This window comes from Tamandua tetradactyla, chromosome 7, assembly GCF_023851605.1.
Source record: "Tamandua tetradactyla isolate mTamTet1 chromosome 7, mTamTet1.pri, whole genome shotgun sequence".
In the NCBI taxonomy this organism is placed as follows: Eukaryota; Metazoa; Chordata; class Mammalia; order Pilosa; family Myrmecophagidae; genus Tamandua; species Tamandua tetradactyla.
The window spans coordinates 96,260,023-96,281,713 of record NC_135333.1 but is presented as its reverse complement, the minus strand read 5'-3'; the positions used below and the strand labels follow the sequence as shown (position 1 = coordinate 96,281,713).

The window sequence follows — 21,691 nt, the reverse complement described above, 5'->3', positions numbered from 1 at the left end:
CTCCTTTGACCCATGGGTTTTTTAGAAAGTGTGTTGTTTAATTTCCAAATATTTCAGATCCCCCATAATTCTTTGTGTTATTAATTTCCATTCTAATTATGTTTTTTAAAAAATAAGCTTTTTATTTTGAAATTTAAAAAAAAGAAATACTAGTGACCAATGAAAGGGAGTAGTAAAGAGTATAGAAAAAATAGAGGGAACAAAGGCTAAAATATATTGGGTAGATGGAAATATTAATGGTCAATGAGAGGGAAGGGCAAGGGGTATGGTGTATATGGGTTTTTTCTTTTTTCTTTTTATTTCTTTTTCTAGAGTGATGCAAATACCCTAAGAAATATACAACTATGTGATGATACTGTGAGCCATTGACTGTACACCAAATATGGAATATTCATATGTTAAGAATGTTCATATTTGTGTGTTGTTTTGCTTTGTCAATAAAAATCTAAAATAAATCTAAGGGAACACACCTTAAAATATATATCTATATTTTATATATGTATATATATTGGCAGTGAGAGGGCTTGCTTATCACTCATTTGACTTTTCCAAAACTTTCGCTGACCACTCTAAAAGCTCTACATACCTAAATTCCACTTCTTCAAAGTTAGCATCATTATGCTCAAGTTTAAAAGGATAAATGTACAAGTATATTCATTACAGCAAAGTATTGACAACAAACGTAAGTGAGGACTGGTTAAACAAATCAGAGACTATTCATACTGTGAAATACTTCAATATACAGTGAAATACTACAGTGATTAAGACAACTTACAAGGCACTTTAATATGGAGCGATCATCAAAATATATCGTTAAGCGAATAAAGCAAGTTGAAGAAGAACATGTAAGAATTCTACCATCTATACTAAAGGAGGGAAAAGAATATTGCATATTTGCTTATATGTGTATAAAATGTCTACATATACACACATACTCAAAAGACAGGTAACAACTACCATTGGGGAAGAAATGAATGGCAGGGAGAATAGGATATGATGGTGATACTATACTTATGTTTTATTAACTTTGCAATTTTGAATCTCATATTTTTATTACTTATTGAAGACATTTTAATACAATTTTAAAAATAAAGAAAATTCTAAAATAAAATGTAGTAGCCCTACCCTAATCATAATTTTAAGAAGACTCAGTAATCTAACCTTCCACAGAAACTTTGAGTAACTGGGAAGAACTGGCAAAAGCATTTCTGGAACTTTCTCAAAGCTCCAGAAAACGGTTAAAGGACTGCAGTAACAGAGCGAGCCCTGAATCAAGAAAATAAAAAAGCTGTTTAAAAGCAGTTATGATCTCGTGGTGCCCAGTCTGACCCCTCTCCTGTTCCCTCACTGGCATGCAGGTTTCCAGCCCATGCTCCCAGTGCAGATTCCTGGCCCCAGTTCTCGAGGGAGCAGGGCAACCCTCATGTATATACTGAGGAAGGGACTGAAACAGAACACTTGTCACATGCCTGCCATTTCCAGAACAGCTCCCAGGACTCTTTCAAAATGCTGTGGGAAATCAGTCATGGGGCAAGGGACTGTTGCTGGCTACAGAATGTACAGTGCAATGCCTGGACCATGAGGACACTGTTTTCTAGGAAAGGTAATATTCGTATCTGTGTAAACAGGAGAATTCCTAGGGCCATACATGCATAACCAAGACAAGATGCCTGAGCAGAAAGGACCAGTAAGATTCCTACACTTTGGCCTTGAGCTATTCTCTAGTCTCGTGTTGATAGGCTCTGAAGGAGAGCACTCACACAGGTCAATCTACAAAGACTCGGGAAATTGTTGGATTGTGGGGTTTTTCCCCTCCCTCTCCTTCTCCTTCTTCTTGCTAGTTCCTGACATTCAGTGAAAACTCTGCCATAACATAACTGGATACAAACTTAAGGAACAGATGCCTACAGGTCTAAATTTCAGTGATAACATAATCAATCGTATTTGTCTGATGCTGACAAACTAAAACAGAATTCTAGTAATACTGGAAAGTCTTCTGCCTAACACTGGTTTATTGTGCTTTTGCCCACTGGAAATTGTGGGCAAGCTCATTCTGTGTAGGAGCACATCTGGTTATCTTAGCTCAGGGAACATCCATGTAATTTGGGAAGCTTTTTCAAAATTCAGAATCTCAGAACCCATCCCAGTTGTTTTAAATGAAATCTATCCTCTAGTCCCTTAGTGATAATCTAAGATTTAAGTTTCAGAGGGCACTCAATTTCTCTCATTTCCAATTTCTTAGCTAGCACCTCACTATTATCACTGCATGCATGCAAAAATTTTGGGGGATGCCTTTCGTGTGACGTCCAACTGTCTGGTTCTGAGATTAGATGCCTTCATCCCTATGAAGCCCTCAAAGGCCTGTCCAGATGGTCAATCTATTTCCTTCTCTTCTGTGGTGTCCTCCACCCTGTAATTTTTTCCCCTACACTATGCCTGTTATCCTCCATTGTATTGTATGTTCACCTGTTTATCTTTTCCTAGAATGCTACTTCCTTTAGGGTAAATCCTTGATTTTGCCTCTTTATATTCCTAATGCCTTTTAACATGCTTAGTAAAAGATAATTATTCAATAAATTTCTGTTGTTCTTGGTTGTTGACTTGTTTGTTTAAATTGAAGTGAATTGAAATCTACTAATTTGTCTACTTTGGTACATGATATTCTTTCATGCATGACATCCATAAATATTGAGTCCTCTATGCAGTACATACCCCACTTAACTTCACTTGTACTATTGTTATTAGCATGTGTTTTGGTTTGCTAAAGCTACCAGAATGCAGTATTCCAGAAATGGAATGATTTTTAAAAGAGGAATTTATTAATTTGCAAGTTTACTGTTCTAAGGTTATAAAAATGGCCAAACTAAGGGGTCCAGGGAGAGATACCTTGACTCAAGAATGACCAATGGGTCTGGAACACCTGTGTTAACTAGGAAGGCAGGTGGCTGGCATCTACTGGGATCTTTGGCTTCTCATTTCAAACAGCTGCCCAGGAGCATTTTCTTTCTGCACCACCAAACATTTGGGTCTTGTGTTGGCTCTGTCAGCAATGTCAACTCTTCCCAAAATGGTTCCCTCTTAAAGAACTCCAGTAAGCCACACTACCTTAAATGGGTGGACACACAGCTCCATGGAAACCACCTAATCAAATGGTTTCACCCACAACTGGATGGGTCACATCCCCATGGAAACAACTTAATCAAAAGATCCCACCCTACAATAATGAATCAGAACTAAAGAACTAAAGAACATGGCTTTTCTGGGGTACACAACAGTTTCAAACCAGCACAGTGTGTCAGGGTTGTATTGTTATTGTTCCAGCCAATTCAATGGTAGCCAAAATTTGTGTAAGGATATATACAAGAAGATAATGTTAAAAAGACATCCACAGGAAGTAAGCATTCAGAACGCTGGAGTTAGCATGTAAACTAGGTCCCAACCCCCCGGCTTTGCTTATCTGCAGATGGCTATCACTTCCTATAATATATTAGCCATGGCCAAGGACCATTGAAGAGTTAAGAAGAATCCAGTTATCAAAAAGGCAGTATCAAAGATTTAAAATAATAATAATAACAGCTATTTTGCTTATTAACTGTTTACTCCTATACCGAGCACTTTACACATATCACCTCCATGTCTTTGCTCCTCTTATTCTCTTCATTTATCACCTTCCCCATCTCTGCATGTCAATTCCTGTTTTTCCAAATCCATCTCAAATGTCACCACCTCTTGAACTCTTGACTGATCCAAATGAAAATCCTTCTCCTCTCTGAATTTCTACGTTCCTTTACCTGTACCTCTCATTTATCTTCTACAGTGCATTAGACATATACATGCTTTCTCTCCCATAATTGATGGCAGATTCCTTGAATGTCTAACCCTGATTGATTATTTCCATGTCCTATGCCTTTTCCAATCCCTCATACCATAATCCACATAAAACTTGATTCTGATTTACTTATCCTGACCCATTCCTTAAAAATGCATCTCATCCTGCTCTTTAGCCTTCTAGTCCCTGACTTTCTTACCCTCATCACGTATACCAAATTTGATGCTCTGCACCATCTTTTATTCACCATTTAATAAGTATTTGTCATGATCCTGCATTCAGACCTTGGCCAGACTTTTGAGCATGCCCCATGTCCCATTACTCTCAGCCCCCAATAATACTACAGATCATTCCTCTATCTGCACTACTTCAAATTTTCCTTAGCAAACAAACTCCTTGAATTAACTCAGCTTTGGAAATCTTTTCTACACCTGCCCTCATTGATGGAGCTTCTACAAGGGCTTCTGTTATGATGCTTTTAGATACAGTAACAAAAAAATCCTGATTAATGGAGGTTTGAACCACAAGGATGTAATTTATGATTAACAAAAATCTGGAGACAGATGGTCCAAAGAAGCTTGGTGTCCAAGTTGTCACCATTCCTGTTTAGCCTCAGAAATTCTTTTGGCTTTTACAGGTCACAAGATGTTTATCAAGCATTATTTCCTCCCACTGTTGTCTGTAGAGAAAGGAAAGGAAGAGGGGTCAGAAAAAAAAAAAGCCCCACACTCCCCAGTTTTCTCTCTTTTATCAAGGAAGAAAATGTTTCTCATATGCTCCCAGGAGACTTCCTTTATATTCCTTCACCCAGAACTCGTACGAAGCTCACCCTTTCATCGCCGGCAAAGAAGAATGAGATCATTGTGCACTGCTTAATCAGTCATGATCCACCCCTTGCACCAAGAGGTAGGCCTAACTTCCCTGAATCCACTGCTGCTTGTTCAATAACTCAACAAAAGCAAGTCTCACTTAGCAAGAAGGAAGGGAGGCAATGGCTGTTGACTGGCAAACAGCAGCATCTCCAAAGTTATCTGAGGTTCCAGTAGCAAGAATCACCCCATAACAGCCAGAGTAATGTGTGATTCACTTTGCATCCATCATTTCATTGCATGGAGTGCTCAGTAATATTCTGAATAAATGAAAGACTTGAAGAGACTTGAATAAGATGACAAAAACAAGGGCAATATTTTAGTGCCCTTAGTCTGTGTGTGTGTGTTTGGGTATGTGTGTACATAGCAACAAGCATTAGGACTGAATACAGTAAACATAAGTCACACTGATTCTAAAATACTAAAATTAAAAAAATCCTTAACAGATAAGAAAAATGTGGTATCTACATACAATGGAATATTATTCAGCTATTAAAAAGAACAAAGTCCCAATATAAGCAACTACATGGACGAACCTTGAAAACATGCTAAGTGAAATAAACCAGATACAAAACAACAAAGATTGTATGATTCCACCTATATGAAATATCAAGAATAAACCAATTCATAAAAACATAAAGTATATTAGAGATTAATAGGGACATCAGTAATACACCTGAAACACAGGGGTGTCCAATGATGTATATTTGAATTAATGAGAATGAAGAGTGTTGAAGAGTAATCAGAAATGAGATTGTATTAATGGAAGCCTTTATGCTGGACCAATGAATTTGTGTTCAAACTATTAAGCAAATGGGGAGCCGATGAAACTATTTTAAAAGAGCTACTGAAATTTTGATCAGAGCTACGCTTTAGGAAAATCAAACTATTGGTAACATGTGAGAAAGATCAAAGGCAAGATGGAACCTTGTGTTGGCTACAACCATTAGAAAGCCATTGTTGTTGCCTATTAAGAGAACAAAATCTGATGACTGATGGCAGCAGGCAGGGGGAGGAGGGGAGAGGCTCCCAGGACATCAATCACTTGCATTCCCCTACCCCATAATGTCAACATCCCTGTTCAACATGAAGACATTAGAACGGTCATTGCCTAAATATCCCTGAATATTGAGAGAATGATCAAATGAGAGGAAGGAGTGGTAACAGACAAGTTAGGATTTGACAAATGATGATCACAACTGAATCAGTATATAGCTATTCCTCTTTGGTTTCTAGTGTATTAGAACAGCCAGAAGGAAAAACCAGAAATTGTGGGACTGTAACCCATACTATACTTTGACATTTACTCTACAACCACTTGTTAAACTGAACTTTTATGTATCTATATTATATTTCACAACAAATAAATGTTTTTAGAAAATATAATTGCACACACAAAAAAAGAGAGAGGGGGAGAGGAAATGAAGCACTGCATCAAGATTTTGAGTCTAGGAAACTGGGCAAAGACCAGGCAGCAGACAATTTTAGCAAAGTCAAGAAAAAGGCCAATACTGATGGGACTAGAATAAATTCCGTCTTAATCCAGCCATTAGGGCTTGAAACGTTGCTCTCATCTTTGACTTTCCCCCTCTCTCAACAAATAACCAGCATGTATTCAACGAACACGTTTTAAAGCATTCACTCTAATTTAAAACAAAACAGTAATAGTTCACATAAATCCAACTCCATTAATTCTACCATCCTTTCCAGTTCTCCTGGCACTTGCCAGGGTCCCCTCCTTCAGTCTTGTTCTCCATCATGATGTCCGATACCCCACTGCCAGGTCTCCCTTCCTAAAACACAATCCTAATCATGTCTTTTGTTTTCCCAGCAGCTTCCATTTATTGCTGAAGAAAATACAAAATTGGACTAACATCCAAAGCCATTCATGATCTGTCCTTCCATCTTCATCCCATGCTCTGCAGGTGCTCAAACCTACTCACTGGGGGAAAAAACTGCAGAATGACTTGACAAAAGGCAGCTATTATTGGCAACAATATGAACTTTCAGACTATAGTGTGTAGTCCAAGGAAGAACAAATTTATTCCATCCATTTTAGCTTCTGTTTGGGTAAAAGAAAAGTGAAAAATCAATTGTTTTATTTGGGGACTTTAGATGATTTCATAGCTATTTATAAAGTCCCTAGAATTTGGTTCCAGGGACACTCAGTTTGAGGCAAAACAGCACATGTTTTTCCTCATCTCAGAACTATTTCTACACAGAAACTGAAGAAAAATATTCATTAATGCCTCTTGATTATTCCCACATGAATGTGAAATGCAGAGGCATTCTAGATTGATGCCTCATCATTTAGTCATTCTCAAATTTTAGAGCATTTAGCTCAAAAATAGCTAACACACTAAAGTTCTCTCTCTGCTTATTGTTTGTGATCATTGAGTTGTCCACATCGGCAAGTCCACGACCCACAGGTCAGCTGGCTGCCATTTTTAGTTTCTATATGAATTTTCCTCCTGCCTATTTTCTGAATGTGTCTGTCCACAATTGGTGACTCAAAATGAGTGAGCATAAGGAGCTAACCTGAAGACTAGTTCTTACCACTTAGAAGGTGGTAAAACATAATTTTAAATGAAAGGTATTTCCTTTTAAGATTTTCAAATTACAAAATAGACATAATGACTAAAAGACCAGACAAATTAAATTTGAGAAAAATAAGAAGGAAATGCAAACAGCACTTTCTGTGAATTAGTAAATTCATTCAGCAGCTCACAGATTAACATAGGTGCCTGTGATTGGTGGCTAATCTGGCTGCATGCTGATTGCCTTGAACCAAATCTGTTGGTCCCATATACAAAATGATGTTGTCTGGGACCAAGAATAATCCCATTTCCTCTATGCTTTTTCCTTTATAATTGAGTGGTCTTCTTCTGCCAGTGTTTTGAAGTGCCTCACTCCAGAGTAACCAAATATACTTCTCTTGTTTAAATTTCAATTAATTGCCTATTTTCCTCTTCTTTCTTCTGTTTGTAATTTGAGTGTGTCTCACTCAGCAAATGTATTTCTCAACAATGTATATATCAAATTTTCAACTTAGTCCTAAAATGAATGCACTAGTGAGGTCACTATTTAAGGGATATCTTTGATGAATTTTATTATAAGGTAAAGGTCCTGAGAACCATTTCCTAATTTCTCTCCTATAAAATCTGATTTCCACATAGGGGATTGCACAAAATGTATCTCTAAACTTTTTTGTTCTTTGGTGTGAACAAGCTTTCCAGTGCTCCTTTACTTTGATTTTTGAAAATCAGGCCATTTTGAGCACTGTTATTCTTTGGACAGCTGAGTTTTAGTTCACTAAAGATGATTATGAAAGGGATCTTGGCTTCATCATAGTTCCACTGAGTTTTCTTAGTATCAATCAGCAGGATTCTCACTTACTCATGTTCCTAATGTTCTCATTTATGAGCCATATTGTTTAAAATACACTGACAGTTTCATCAGCATTAGCAGATTTTTGTGTGTACAGTTTGTCTGGGCTCTCTTTCACTTCACTGAACCCCTGATTCTAGAAAAAACAAAACAAAGATATTTATACTGTATTGCATTTTAAAAATCACATGAGGGTTGAATTTAGTTTGTTGTTTTCTCATTCTTTTAGCATTCCTGGTAAGAACAGCATGCAAGAACTGAAAATAAATATCCTCAAACTGATGGGGAGGGGGGGAAAGGAAAACAACACCTTAATTTTTTTAAATATCAAAGCCAAAATCCATATTTTAAAGGAAAAGTGCCCTATAACAACCACTTGAGGTCACTGCTGTAGTTACTCTCCAGCTTTCCAGGAGAAAAGAGGTCTGCTTCTTCCTAGGTATGCTATCTGAAAAGAGAAATGAGATGAATACAGCTATACTATTTTTATCGTGGACATTTTTAAAAGGTAATAACCATTTCTTTTTTAAACTGTGCTTTTCCTACCATCTTTCCTTTTGTTGTTGTTCTGCAGAGAGAATAGAATTTTGTGAAGGAGCTGGGTAGATAGCATTGGGCAAAGGGAAATATTTAATCCCTATTTCTGTGGCTCTCAAATATAGTTGTGCATCAAAATTTACCTGGAGCTCTTTTTCTTTAAATATAGATCACTAGACTCTGCTACAGAACTACAGGATCACAATCTCTGGAGTAGGGGACCCACATTAATAGCTTTGTAAGTCTCTAGAAGTGATTCGGAATATCAGTAAGCTTTGGAAATCTTCTTCTACTTTCTCATACATCTTTCCCAATTTATATTATTAGAGGATGTAAGATGACCTGATATTCCATAGAAATGAACAACTTCATATTTTCATATCCTGATATGTTGCTCAAAATTAATTTTTTTTTTTATATGGGCAGGCACCGGAAATCAAACCCGGGTCCTCTGGCATGGCAGGCGAGTATTCTTGCCACTCAAAATTAATTTTGTGGATATACTGTATCCTTCCTCAATCCTTCTTTCTTCCATCTTCTTTCCTTCATGTTGACTCTTTTCCTCTTCTCTAAATATTATTCAGTATATATTCCCTTAACCACAGTAACTTTATTTTGCTTTACTTACATATCTATTTTCCAACAGAAGAAAAGCTGAGCTTTTCCCATCTCACTTTGCAGTTTAGTCTTCCACTTCTATAACAAGTGTTATCCTAGTTCCAGCGTTATTCTTATTAATAAAAGTAAGCCCTTTGTGAGCCAGTTACATGCCTGGTCCTATATAAGACATTTCAAAAACATCTATACATTGTGTCACAAAATCCTGAGAATAGTACATTAACCTACTTTTGCAGCTGAAGAAATTGAAACCAGAATATTGCCTCTTCCTCCCTACCCCCTACCCCCACATTCCTAAAGTCCAAATTCCTCATGCAGAAACCATGGCAAGTTTATTACTCTCCCCCTTAGATGCTCTGCAGTCCTAGAAATAGGACCACATTGCTACTGATCAATTTATTAAGTGCCCAATGTGCAGACTGCAAGGAAAATTGGATTAAAATTTACATATAAAGAGCCCTGCATAAGACAGATGCAGTCTTCTTAGTGAGTAATATTGTTTCTGGTTTCCAGGAAAGAAAGGTAATAGCAAACCACAGAATTGCCAGCAAATTTCTCTGTGACCATCAGACACACTTAGGACATTGCTCTAAATTTTGCCAGGTGAGGCACAGAACGACCTATACGTATACTTTGGACAAAGGAGGCAACTAGTGGCTCCACCTTTGTTTAATAAATTGAAGACGATGACTTCTTGCGTTCTTTCAACAACACTCAGTGCTTTTCAGCTCTTTTGTAGGAAACGTCAACAATCTCAAATTTCTTGCTTGCTTTTAGACCTCAAAGGAGATTTGTGACTAAAAACAGATACACCCAACCAATCATTTATGTAAGAAATACTGATTTTAGTATACTCCCTGATTCTGCCTTCTTCCTGACACAACTGAGAAGAATATCAAAGCAAAACTTGTATTGCTATGTCTTCTAATAGCCAAAATAATTATTATACTAGTACCAGATACCTGAATTGCTGCCAACAGAAAGGAAACAGCTATCATTCATTTTGCTTAGTTGACTACATTGGAAAAGAACATTCTGAATCCATCCTGGGTGTCAGGGCCTGGACCTAGCAGGCATCCAGCTGTGATACTTTTTTAGAACATCTCTTTCCTGTCACCAGCCTCCACTGAGATGGGGGGACTAGAGGAGCAGGTGGAATTGGCTCACTTAAACCAGCAATTCTCAACTCTCAACTTTTTGGTCTCTATAATTCAGATACTCTTATACATATTTAAGGCCTGAGGAGCTTTTGATTGTAAGGTTATGCCTATCAATATTTAATGTATTAGAAATTAAAACAGAATTTTCTAAAACAACGAAGCCATTATATATTAACATGCATAGCATATTTGGGGGGAAATAACTATATTTTCCAAAAGAAAGATATTTAGTGACAAGAGCATAATTTTTAAATATTTGAAGTTAATTGTAAAACAGCTGGACTCTATCCCTATTCTACATCCAGTCTGTTTTGATAAGTGTTTTGGTTGAAGGATAAGAAGAAAATCCAGCCCACTGCAGATATGTAGTCAGAAAAGGGGGGTGTAGTTTAACAGTCTTTTCAGGTAGTTTCGGGTATATTCTTTTTCAACAAGTGGTAGAATCTTAAAGGTTAATTGGAATGTGAAATCTGAAACCGCATTAATGAATTTTTCTTACTTGGTTTTGTTAAAATCCATTTGTCTAGCTTGCATTTCAAATAAATCTTTCATCCATGTGTGATTTTTTAATATTGTAAATATTTGCTCAAGTCGCATCTCCTCCAAATTTTTATGCATTTCGCTATACAATATAAGAAAAATCATATTTATTAATGTCACCATCAATCTCATTAGAAAAATCTTTAAGTATGGGCAGATGTAAAGCTCACAATGGTAGATACACATTTTCAAAAATTCTAATTTTTACTTAAAAGCTTGCATTTTTTCATTTGCACCAAATACTTGTATGTGGTGTCCTTAAATTGGCAGGATTACTTTATTTATTTTTTTAGAAAATACCTGCCAATTATTCAAATCTGTAAAACCATACATTGCCAGTTATTTTTTCAAGCAAAAAAAAAAAAACAGGAAGGTGGGCCACGGTGGCTCAGCAGGCAAAGTTCTCGCCTGCCATGCCAGAGACCTGGATTCGATTCCTGGTACCTGCCCATGCAAAAACACAATAAATAAATAAATGAAAAAGAAAAAGAAAAAAAAAAGGAATTCCATGAAAAAAAAGCAGCTGATTCAGCTTGCAACTCAAACAACTGCACAAATGTTTTCAACTCCAGATAATCATAATTCCATAAGCAGTAGAAGTTCTTTATGTACAGTTCCAAATTCATCATTCAGAATTTTTTTAAATTTTTATTGATACAACATACAAGCATATATTTTTTTATTTATTTTTTATTTTTTTATTAAACATAACATACAAACACAAACTTTCTTACCATATGATCACTCCATTCTTGATATATAATCAATAACTCACAATATCATCACATAGTTGTATATTCATCATCATGATTATTTCTTAGAACATTTGCATCAATTCAGAAAAAAGAAAAAAATTCATGCATACCATACCCCATATGCCTCTCTTTCATTGATCACTAGCATTTCAATCTACCAAATTTATTTTAACATTTGTTTCTCTATTATTTATTTATTTTTAATCCGTATGTTTTACTCATCCGTCAATAAGGTAGATAAGAGGAGCATCAGACACAAGTTTTTCACAATCGCACTGTCACATTGCGAAAGCTGTATCACTATACAGTCATCTTTAAGAAACATGGCTACTGGAACACAGCTCTACATTTTCAGGCAGTTTCCTCCAGCCTCTCCATTACACCTTAACTTACAAGGTGATATCTATATAATGCATAAGAATAACCTCGAGGATAACCTCTTGACTCTGGAATCTCTCAGCCATTGACACTTTGTCTCATTTCACTCTTCCTCCTTTTGGTCGAGAAGGTTTTCTCAATCCCTTGATGCTGAGTCCCAGCTTATTCTAGGATTTCTGTCCCACATTGCCAGGAAGGTCCACACCCCTGGGAGTCATGTCCCACTAGAGAGGGGGAGGGAAGTGAATTTGTCTGATGTGTTGGTTGAGAGAGAGAGGCCACATCTGAGTAACAAAAGAGGGTCTCTTGGGGGTGACTTTTAGGTCTAATTTTAAGTGTTAGCCTATCCTTTGTGGGGTTAAGTTTCATATGAACAAACCCCAAGATTGGGGGCTCAGCCTATTGCTTTGGTTGTCCCCACTGCTTGTGAGAATATCAAGAATTCTCCACTTGGGGAAGTTGAATTTTCCCCCCATGGGGTGGCCCATATATAATCTTGCAACCTCATTGCTAGGGATATACTTGGAGGAACTGAGAGTGGGGAAATGAATCAATATCTGCACACTGCTTATGGGGCAGTGTTCCCAATTTGCAATGGATGGAAGTGACCTAAGGGTACAATGACTGAGAAATGGAAAGGAGAAGTGTGGTGTATACATACAATGAACTACTAAGTGGCTACAAGAAGGAATGAAGTCATGAGGGTGCAACTAGATTAATGAACCTGAAGTACAGTATGTTGAATAAAATGTCAGAAATAAAAAGACAAATATTATCATGCCTTACTCATATGGACTAAGAATAATATAAAAACTCAGAAAATTAAAATTGAGAGCATGGGTTAGGGCCTATTATAAAGGTTCCTAGATTGTAAGCTCTTTCAGAGGTCACATGTATTTAGGAGTTGTAACTAATACTTCTAAATTCTGAGATAGTGACCTGTTTGGATATAACCTGGTCATTCCCTGAAACTTCGGGTATTTATGTGACACCTGAGACTCAGAGTTAGAGCACTGAAGCCATGACAGTCAGTGTTGCTCCATTCAACAACTGTTTAAAAAGCTGAAAAAGTTATTAGACTTCATCTAGAGATGTGAATGAAACTGATCTGGATAGGACTAAGGTAAATCAGAATACTGGGTAGAAAATGATATGGCTCATATTTTCAAACTTTATCCTCTGTGCAAGACCAAAGGGAGAGATGTTTATTTGGTGCAAAATTCATATTTTGTATAGCACATTAGGTAATTTAACTTTTATTGTGCATTTACTTGAACACCATAATTACATGGAATCTTGAATAGGGTATGAGATCGTGTTCATTTGTCCATGTTAGTGTGATACACTGATATATCCCAGAGTAATTTAGACAGAGAATAAAAAAGTATTTGTAAAGTCCCCTTGTGAGAATGGGGAGAAAGGAGGAAACATTCAACTTCCCCATCTGGGGAATTTCTGATATTCTCATAAGCAGTGGGGACAACTGATTCAATAGGCTGAGGTCTCAATCTTGGGGCTTGCTCCTATGAAGCTTATTCCTGCAAAGGAGAAGCTAAGCCTACTTATAATTCTGCCTAAGAGTTACCTCCAGAGAACCCTTTTTTGTTGCTCAGATGTGACCTCTCTCTCTAAGCCAATTTATCAGGTGAACTCACTGCCCTATCCCCTACATGGACATGACTCCTAGGGATATAACTCTCCCTAGCAATATGGGACCTGACTCCCAGGGATGAGCCAGGACCCAGCATCATGGGAATGAGAAAGTCTTCTTGACCAAAACGGGAAAAGAGAAATGAGAGAAAATAAAACCTCAGTGGCTAAGTGATTTCAAACAGAGTTGAGAGGTTATCCTGGAGATATTCTTACATATTATATAGATATTCCTTCTTAGTTTATAGTGTTTTGGGGTAGCTACAAGGAAGTACCTAAACTGTTCAATTGTGTTCCAGTAGCCTTGATTTTTGAAGAACATTGTATAAAGATTTACTTTTTGAAATGTGACTATGTGATTGGGAAAACCTTGTGTCTGATGCTCTTTTTATGCAAGGTATGGATAAATGAATAAAAAAAAAACACTAAGGATAAAAAATAAATAAATACTAGGGGGAGATAAAGGGGAGGTAGATTGAAACACTGTTGGTCAATGAGAGGGAGGGGTAAGGGATATGGGATGCATGAGTGTTTTATTTGTATTTCTTTTTCTGGAGTGAAGCAAATGTTCTAAAATGCTCATAGTGAAGAATACACAATTTTGTGATGATATTGTGAGCCACTGATTGTATAATATGGTTGAACTGTATGTGTGTGGAGATTTCTCGAAAATATTTTTAAAAATAAAAGAAGAAATAGAAGACTTCAACAAACCAATCACAAGTAAAGAGATTGAATCAGTCATCAAAAAATTCCCAAAAAAGAAAAGTTAAGGACCACATGGCTTCACATGTGAATTCTACCAAACATTCAAGAAAGAATTAGTACAAATATTGCTCATAGTCTTCAAGAAAATTGAAAAGGATGGAAAGCTAGTTAACTCATTTTATGAAGCCAATATCACCTTAATAGCTAAGCCAGACAAAGATAGTACAAAAAGAAAATTGCAGACCAATCCCTTTAATGAATATAGATGCAAAAATCCTCAACAAAGTACTTGCAGTTCAAATCCAGGAGCACCTTAAAAGAATTATATACCATGACCAAGTAAGTTTTATTACAGGTATGCAAAGGTGGCTCAACACAAGAAAATTAATGAATGTAATACACCACATCAATAAATCAAAGAGGAAAAACCACATGATCATTTAGATTGATGCAGAAAAGGCACTTGACAAAAATTCAACATCCTTTCCTGATAAAAACAATTCAAAAGATAGGAATAGAAGGGAACTTCCTCAACATGATAAAATGAACATACAAAAAAAAAAACATAGCTAATGTCATATTTCATGGGAAAAGACTAAAAGCTTTCCTTCTAAGATCATGAATAAGGCAAGGATGCCCACTGTCACCACTGTTATTCAACATTGTGCTGGAAGTACAGGCTAGAGCAATTAGGCAAGAAAAAGAAATAAAAGGCATCCAAATTGTAAAGGAAGAAGTAAACTTTCACTATTTGCAGATGACATGATCCTGTATGTATAAAATCCTCAAAAATCTACAGGAAAGCTACTAGATCTAATAAATGAGTGCAGCAAAGTGGCAGGGTACAAGAAACATGCAAAAATCCATTGTATTTTTATACACCAGTGATGAGCAATCAGAGGAGGAAATCGAGAAAAAATTCCCTTTGTGATAGCCACCCAAATAATCAAATATTCAGGAATAAACTTAACAAAGGATATTTAAAAAAAAAAAACTATACACAGAAAAACTACAGAACTTTGCTAAAAGAAATCAAAGAAGTCTTAAATAAATGGAAGGATATGCCATGATCATGGATTGGAAGACTAATTATGGTTAAGATGTTAATTATACCCAAATTGATTTATAGATTCACTGTAATACCAATTAAAATTCTAACAATTTACTTTACAGAAATAGAAAAAACAAATAATCAAACTTACATGGAAGGTCAGGGTGGCCTGAATAGCTAAAAATACCTTGACAAAGAAATATGACGTGGGAGGTCTTGCACTACCTGACTCTGAAGTATATGATAAATCTATAATTGGTCAAAACAGCATGGTTCTGGCATAAAGGTAGGTGTACTGACCAATGGAATCAAGTTGAACATTCAGAGAGGGACTCTCAAATCTATAGCCAATTGATCTTTGATGTGGTATTCAAGTCAATTCAAATTGGTCAGAGCAGCCTCTTAAATGGTGCCTGGAAAACTGGTTAGCCGTAGCCAAAGGAATGAAAGAAGACCCCTATCTCACACCTTATACATAAAATTAACTCAAAATGGATCAAGGACATAAACATTAGCGCTAAGAGCATAAAACATTTAAAAGAAAATGTAGGAAAATATCTTAAGGATCCTGTGATAGGCAGTGGTTTCTTAGACTAACAGCCAAAGCATGAGCAATAGAAGAACTAGATAAATGGGATCGCTTGAAAATTGAACACTTTGTACATCAAAGAATTTTGTTAGGAAAGTAAAAAGGCAGCCTATGTAGTAGAAGACAATATTTGGAAACCACATTTCAGTAAGGGTTTAATAGCCAGAATATATAAAGAGATCCTACAATTCAACAATAAAAATACAGACAACCCATTTGAAAAAAAGGCAAAAGACATGGACAGACACTTTTCTGAAGAAGAAATGCAAATAGCTCCAAAACATATAAAAAGATGCTCAACTTCATTGGCTATTAGGGAAATGCAAATCAAAACCACAGTGAGATATCATCTCACAACTACTAGAATGGTCATTATGAAAAAAACATAAAACAAGTGCTGAAGAAGATGTGGAGAAAGAAGCACACTTATTCACTGTTAGTGGGAATGTAGACTGGTGCAACCACACTGGAAGGCAGTTTGGTGGTTCCTCAGAAAGCTAAGCATAGAATTTCCATATAATCCAGCAATCCAATTACTAAGTATATATTTGGAGAAAATGAAGGCAAGGACAAAAACGGATATTTGCACACCAATATTTATAGTGGCATTATTCATGATTGTCAAGAGATGGAAACAGCCCAAATATCCATCAATGGATGAGCAGCTAAACAAACTGTGGTATATATATATGATGGACTATTATGCAGCTGTGAGACTGAATAAAGTCATGAAGTGCATAATAACATGGATAAACCTTGAGGACATTATGCTGAGTGAAATTAGCCAGAAACAAAGGACAAATACTTGATGGTCTCACTAATATGAGTTAACATTAATGAGTGAACTTTGAAAGTTAAAGTTGAGCAAAACAGGTTATCAAGAGATAGAAAGAGGGTAGTAATTGGGCATTTGATGATGAAAGAATACAGAATGTTCAGCAAGATCGATTGTAAAGCTCCTGAAATGGATAGGATGATGCTATCTGATGGTAGCACACTATGATAAGTACACTGAACTAAGTTGAGTGTGAATATGATTGAGAGAATTGGGCTTGGTACATGTATGATATCAACAAGAAAGATAGAAGATAAAGATTGGGACAGAATAACTTAGTGATCGCTAGAGTGAAGAATTATGGTGATTAAATGTATAAACATAAAAATAATTTTGCATGTGGGAGAACAAATGATATCAATATTGCAAGGTGTTGAAAATGGGATGTTATATGGCAAAAAATATAATCAATGCATGCTAAGGTCTTATAACAGTAATACTGCAATATGCTTTCATTGAATGTAATGAGGGCAGTATGACAAAGCTAAATGTCAGTAAATGGAGGATATTAGGGAGGGGTATGGGATTCTTTATGGAAGCATTGGAAATGTCCTTATATAGATTGTAATGGTGAAGGCATGGCTATGTCATTATATCAGAACCGTTGATTTTGTGCATAGGTTGGATTGTATGATGTATGAATAAAACTGTTAAAAAGTGGAGAGAGAAATACAAGTGCTGGAGAAAATGTGGAGTGAAAGGTGTACCTTTTCATGGTTGGTAGGGAAGTAGAACGGTGCAGCCCCTTTGGAGGGCAGTGTGGTGACTCCACAAGACGCTAGGTGTGGGGTTGCTGTATGATCCTGCAACCCCATAGTTAGGTATATTCTTGGAAGAACTGAGAGGGGACATGAATGGACATTTGCACAGGGGAGTTTATGGTGGCGTTGTTTGAGATTTTCAGTGCATGGAAGTGACCTAAGTATACTTTGACTGATCAACAGAAAGGGGAACTGTGGTGTATACATACAATGGAATAACGAGCAACTACAAAAAGGAATGAAGTTGTAAGGCATGCAACTAGGTGAATGAACTTTGAGGACTGTATGTTGAATGAAATGTCAGAAACAAAAAGACAACTACTATCATGCCTCATTAATATGTATTAATCACAATGTGTAAACTCTGGGAATTGAATTTAAAAGTATAGATTATCTGGGAAAGGCTTATTATAAAATTTCCCAGATTATAAGCTTTTCTAGCCATCACATCTTTTCCAGAATTGTATCCATTATTTCTAAATGTTGAGATGCTGAGCTCTTTGTGTATAGCCTGTTGCTCCCGGGAACTTCAAGTATATGAGTGATACCTGCAACTCAGAGCTAGAGCTCTGCAGCTATGAAAGTCAGCATTACCCCACATAGCAACTGTTAAAAAAAAAAAGCTCAAAAAGACCTCAGACTTCAAGTAGAGATATGAATGAAGGTGACTTGTTTAGGATTAAGGTAAATAAGTCTAAAGGGTAAAGGATGATATTGACTATATTTTAAACCTTCAACTTCTCTGTGAGACCAAAGGAAGAGATGTTGATTTGGTGCAAAATTTATATTTTTTGTATCACACTATCTAATCCAACTTGTATGGTCAGTTTTTTCAAACACCATAATTACATGGAAACTTGAATAGGGAGTGATACCTTTTTGGTCTGTATAGGTTAGTGTGATACCCTGACTCTCAGAGTAATCTCAAGAGTAGATAGAAAAATATTTCCAAAGTTCCCTTGAGTGTGTGGGGGAAAAAATGTGGAAATATAAAACTTCCCCATTTGGGGAATTTCTGATATTCTCGCAAACAGTGGAGACTATCAATTTAATAGGCTAAGGCCTTAAACCTGGGGCTTGCCCTTATGAAACATATTCCTGCAAAGAAGAAGCTAAGACTACATATAATTATGCCTAGCAGTCACTCCCAGAACACCTCTTTTGTTGCTCAAATACGGCCTCTCTCTCCAAAGGTAAACTCACTGCACTCCTCCCTACATGGGACATGACTCCCAGGGGTGTAAATGTCCTTGGCAATGTGGGACAGGACTCCTGGGGATAAGCCTGGCCTTGGCTTCCTGGGAGTAAGAAAGCCTTCTTGACCAAAAGAGGAACAGAAATGAAACAAAGTTTTAGAGGCTGAGAGATTTCAAATAGAGTCAAGAGGTCAATCTGCAAGTTATTCTTATGCAGTATATAGATATCCCTTTACAGTTTTTGGTGTATTGGAGTAGCTAGAGGGAAATGCTTGAAACCATTGAGCTGTAATCCAATAGACTTGATTCTTGAAGATGATTGAAGAACTATTTATATACATATACAGCTTTCAAGATAAGATGATGTGATTGTGAAAACCCTCTGACTGACACTCCCTTTATCCAGTGTATGGACAGATGAGTAAGAAAATAAAGACAAAAATAAATAAATAATAAGGGGGATGTGGGTGTGATAATTTAGAAAAAAAAAAAAAGGCAGGGGGTGAGGCTCACTATCAGGACCCACCACTTGACATTTTCAATGTTATCTAATGCTACTAGAACTCCTCCACTGGTCAAAGCCTACTCATTCATCCTCCAAAGCCCAGCTCAAACTCTTACTTCTCTGTGGAGCCACCCTTGAGTCTTCTCAAGGGGTGAGGCCCCTTACTCTTCTGAATTTCCCAGATTTTTTTTTTTAATATCATTCACATGACATGGATATGGCACACAACTGGATCCTCAGTAGGGTTGAAAACGGGTATTGTGGTCTCCAACATCCTAAGACGCAGTTGAACACACCAGCTAAAGAAAGGGCTAGGCAGAACCATATGCATTTGGAGTCAGTATCCACAAATTGATTTGCAGGAAAGTGGGCAGGAAAATCACTCACATAGAGCTGATCCCTGGAATCCCCCCACTAATCCTTGCTCCACTGTGTGAAGTTACTGAACTAACCCTAAGTGTTCTTTACCAGGCAGATCTTCCACATTTCCTTTGTTAAAATAAAAACTTGAGGAAAAAACTGATTTACAAAGGTGGACGAGCTAAAAGCAGCCTATCACAAAGAAGAGCCCCAAATTTGGAAGAATATGAACCAAATACTGTAGCCAGTGTGCTGAAGCAGTATCTGAATGACTTTCCAGAGAACCAGTTCACCAAAGAACTGTTGCCCAGGTCTGATGAGACATATGGAAGGAGCACAGAAGGTGAGAAGATACAGGAGGTCCAGTGCCTACTGAAAGAGCTGCAGAAGGGCAACCATCTCCTCATCTCATAGCTGATCATGGGCATGGACCATTTTATCTTCAAGAAGCTGGAAATGAAAATGAACATACAGAACGTTTCTATAGTGCTCAGCCACACCATGCAGAATAGCAACTGTGTCCCATACGTATTTTTCAGACGCGTGCAAAAGCTCTTTGTAAACATGATTCTAAAGCAGGTGGTGAAGCCTCTTCACTGGTCTAACATGGGTACGATGCCCTCACTGCTGGGCACCCAGGGGAGCATCAAAGAAGAGAGTAAAAGACAGGAGTGTGTTTTGAATTGTTTATAGTGAGATCTGAAGGGTGGACTAAAGGATTTATCTAAAGAAGAACCATTCTGTGAAGTACAAAAAATTTTGACAGCCCTTAAAAGAAAACAGAGAAGCTAAAAGGCAAGACTGTGAAACCAAGTTTGCACAAGAGATAGTCAGTCTTTCAAAAGAGGATGTTTCCAAAGAAGAAATGAGTGACAATGAAAAAGTTTTAAATATTCTCCTTGCCCAGGAGAAGGAGATTCTGACAGAGCAGGAGGAGTCCTCGCCATGGAGCAGCTCCTGCCTGGGCAGATCACTTTCAAGAACATCTGCAAGCCGAGATCGCCAAGATCCAGTGTCCTCAGCAGCATGGTCAAAGTGAAACTGAGGAATATTCCTCTGCAAGTGAAAATAAAAGTGAAGATGAAGAGGAGCTGCAGATCATTCTGGAAGGTTTATGGAGACAGAATGAAGAGCTAGAAATAAAGAACAATAATTTGAATCAAGCAGTTCCTGAGGAGCAAGAAGCCATCATCGAGCTGTATGTGTGGCTCCTGCTGCTCCAGATGCCCCGAACCAAGTCTGAGCCCCAGGTCCAGGAAGAGGAAGAGCCATAGAAACGTGGGGGGTATGTTCTGCCACTACAGGATGGTGTCCTCAAGTAAAATGCAGCTAGAGAGCAGCCAGAGGCAGCTAAGGAGCAAGTCAAGCCATAGCCAAGCAAAGACAGGAAAGGAACACCAATCTAAGCAGCAGTATGGGATCGTCACAGAACCCTCTAGACTTAAAAAGACCTGTGCATCTTACTATAATACTGAGAATCCCCATGCAGTGTACACTATGTAACATGTCTTTTATGCTCAGAGACTTTGCTGTCTCACACTAGGGACTTCAACCTGTCAGGCTCAGGTTATATAGAGTGGGGGTGGGAACAAAGCATTGCAAGTGTTGGTGACATGGAAGGGGCAGATGGGTTTTCCATATAATGTCGGTTTATTTGAAGATTAACTTTCTATAACTTAAACTAACTAGTTTAACCCTCAAGTGACTTCCTTTTAAACCAAAAATCGTCTTTGCTTTTTTTTTTTAAAAAATCACAGCAGAATGAGAATCTTTCATTCAAGGGGGAAAATAAAATTTGAATACCGTATACCAGCCTTGTGGATTGATCCATGGACTCTCTGTCCAGATTTCTGCTTACCTAGTCACTCGTGCTTGTGCCTTTTTACCTTTTTAGTGCAGGTTATATCATGGAAGCCACCTCAGATTTCCAACTGACCAGAAAGGCCCTTACTGGGCATCACTT

At 37.3% G+C, this 21,691-nt stretch overlaps 1 pseudogene; it reads left to right on the top strand.

Moving 5' to 3' along the window:
* The first annotated feature begins 788 nt into the window (after positions 1 to 788).
* LOC143690542 (ralA-binding protein 1 pseudogene) lies at positions 789 to 21,134 on the top strand (annotated as a pseudogene).
* The last annotated feature ends 557 nt before the right edge of the window (positions 21,135 to 21,691 follow it).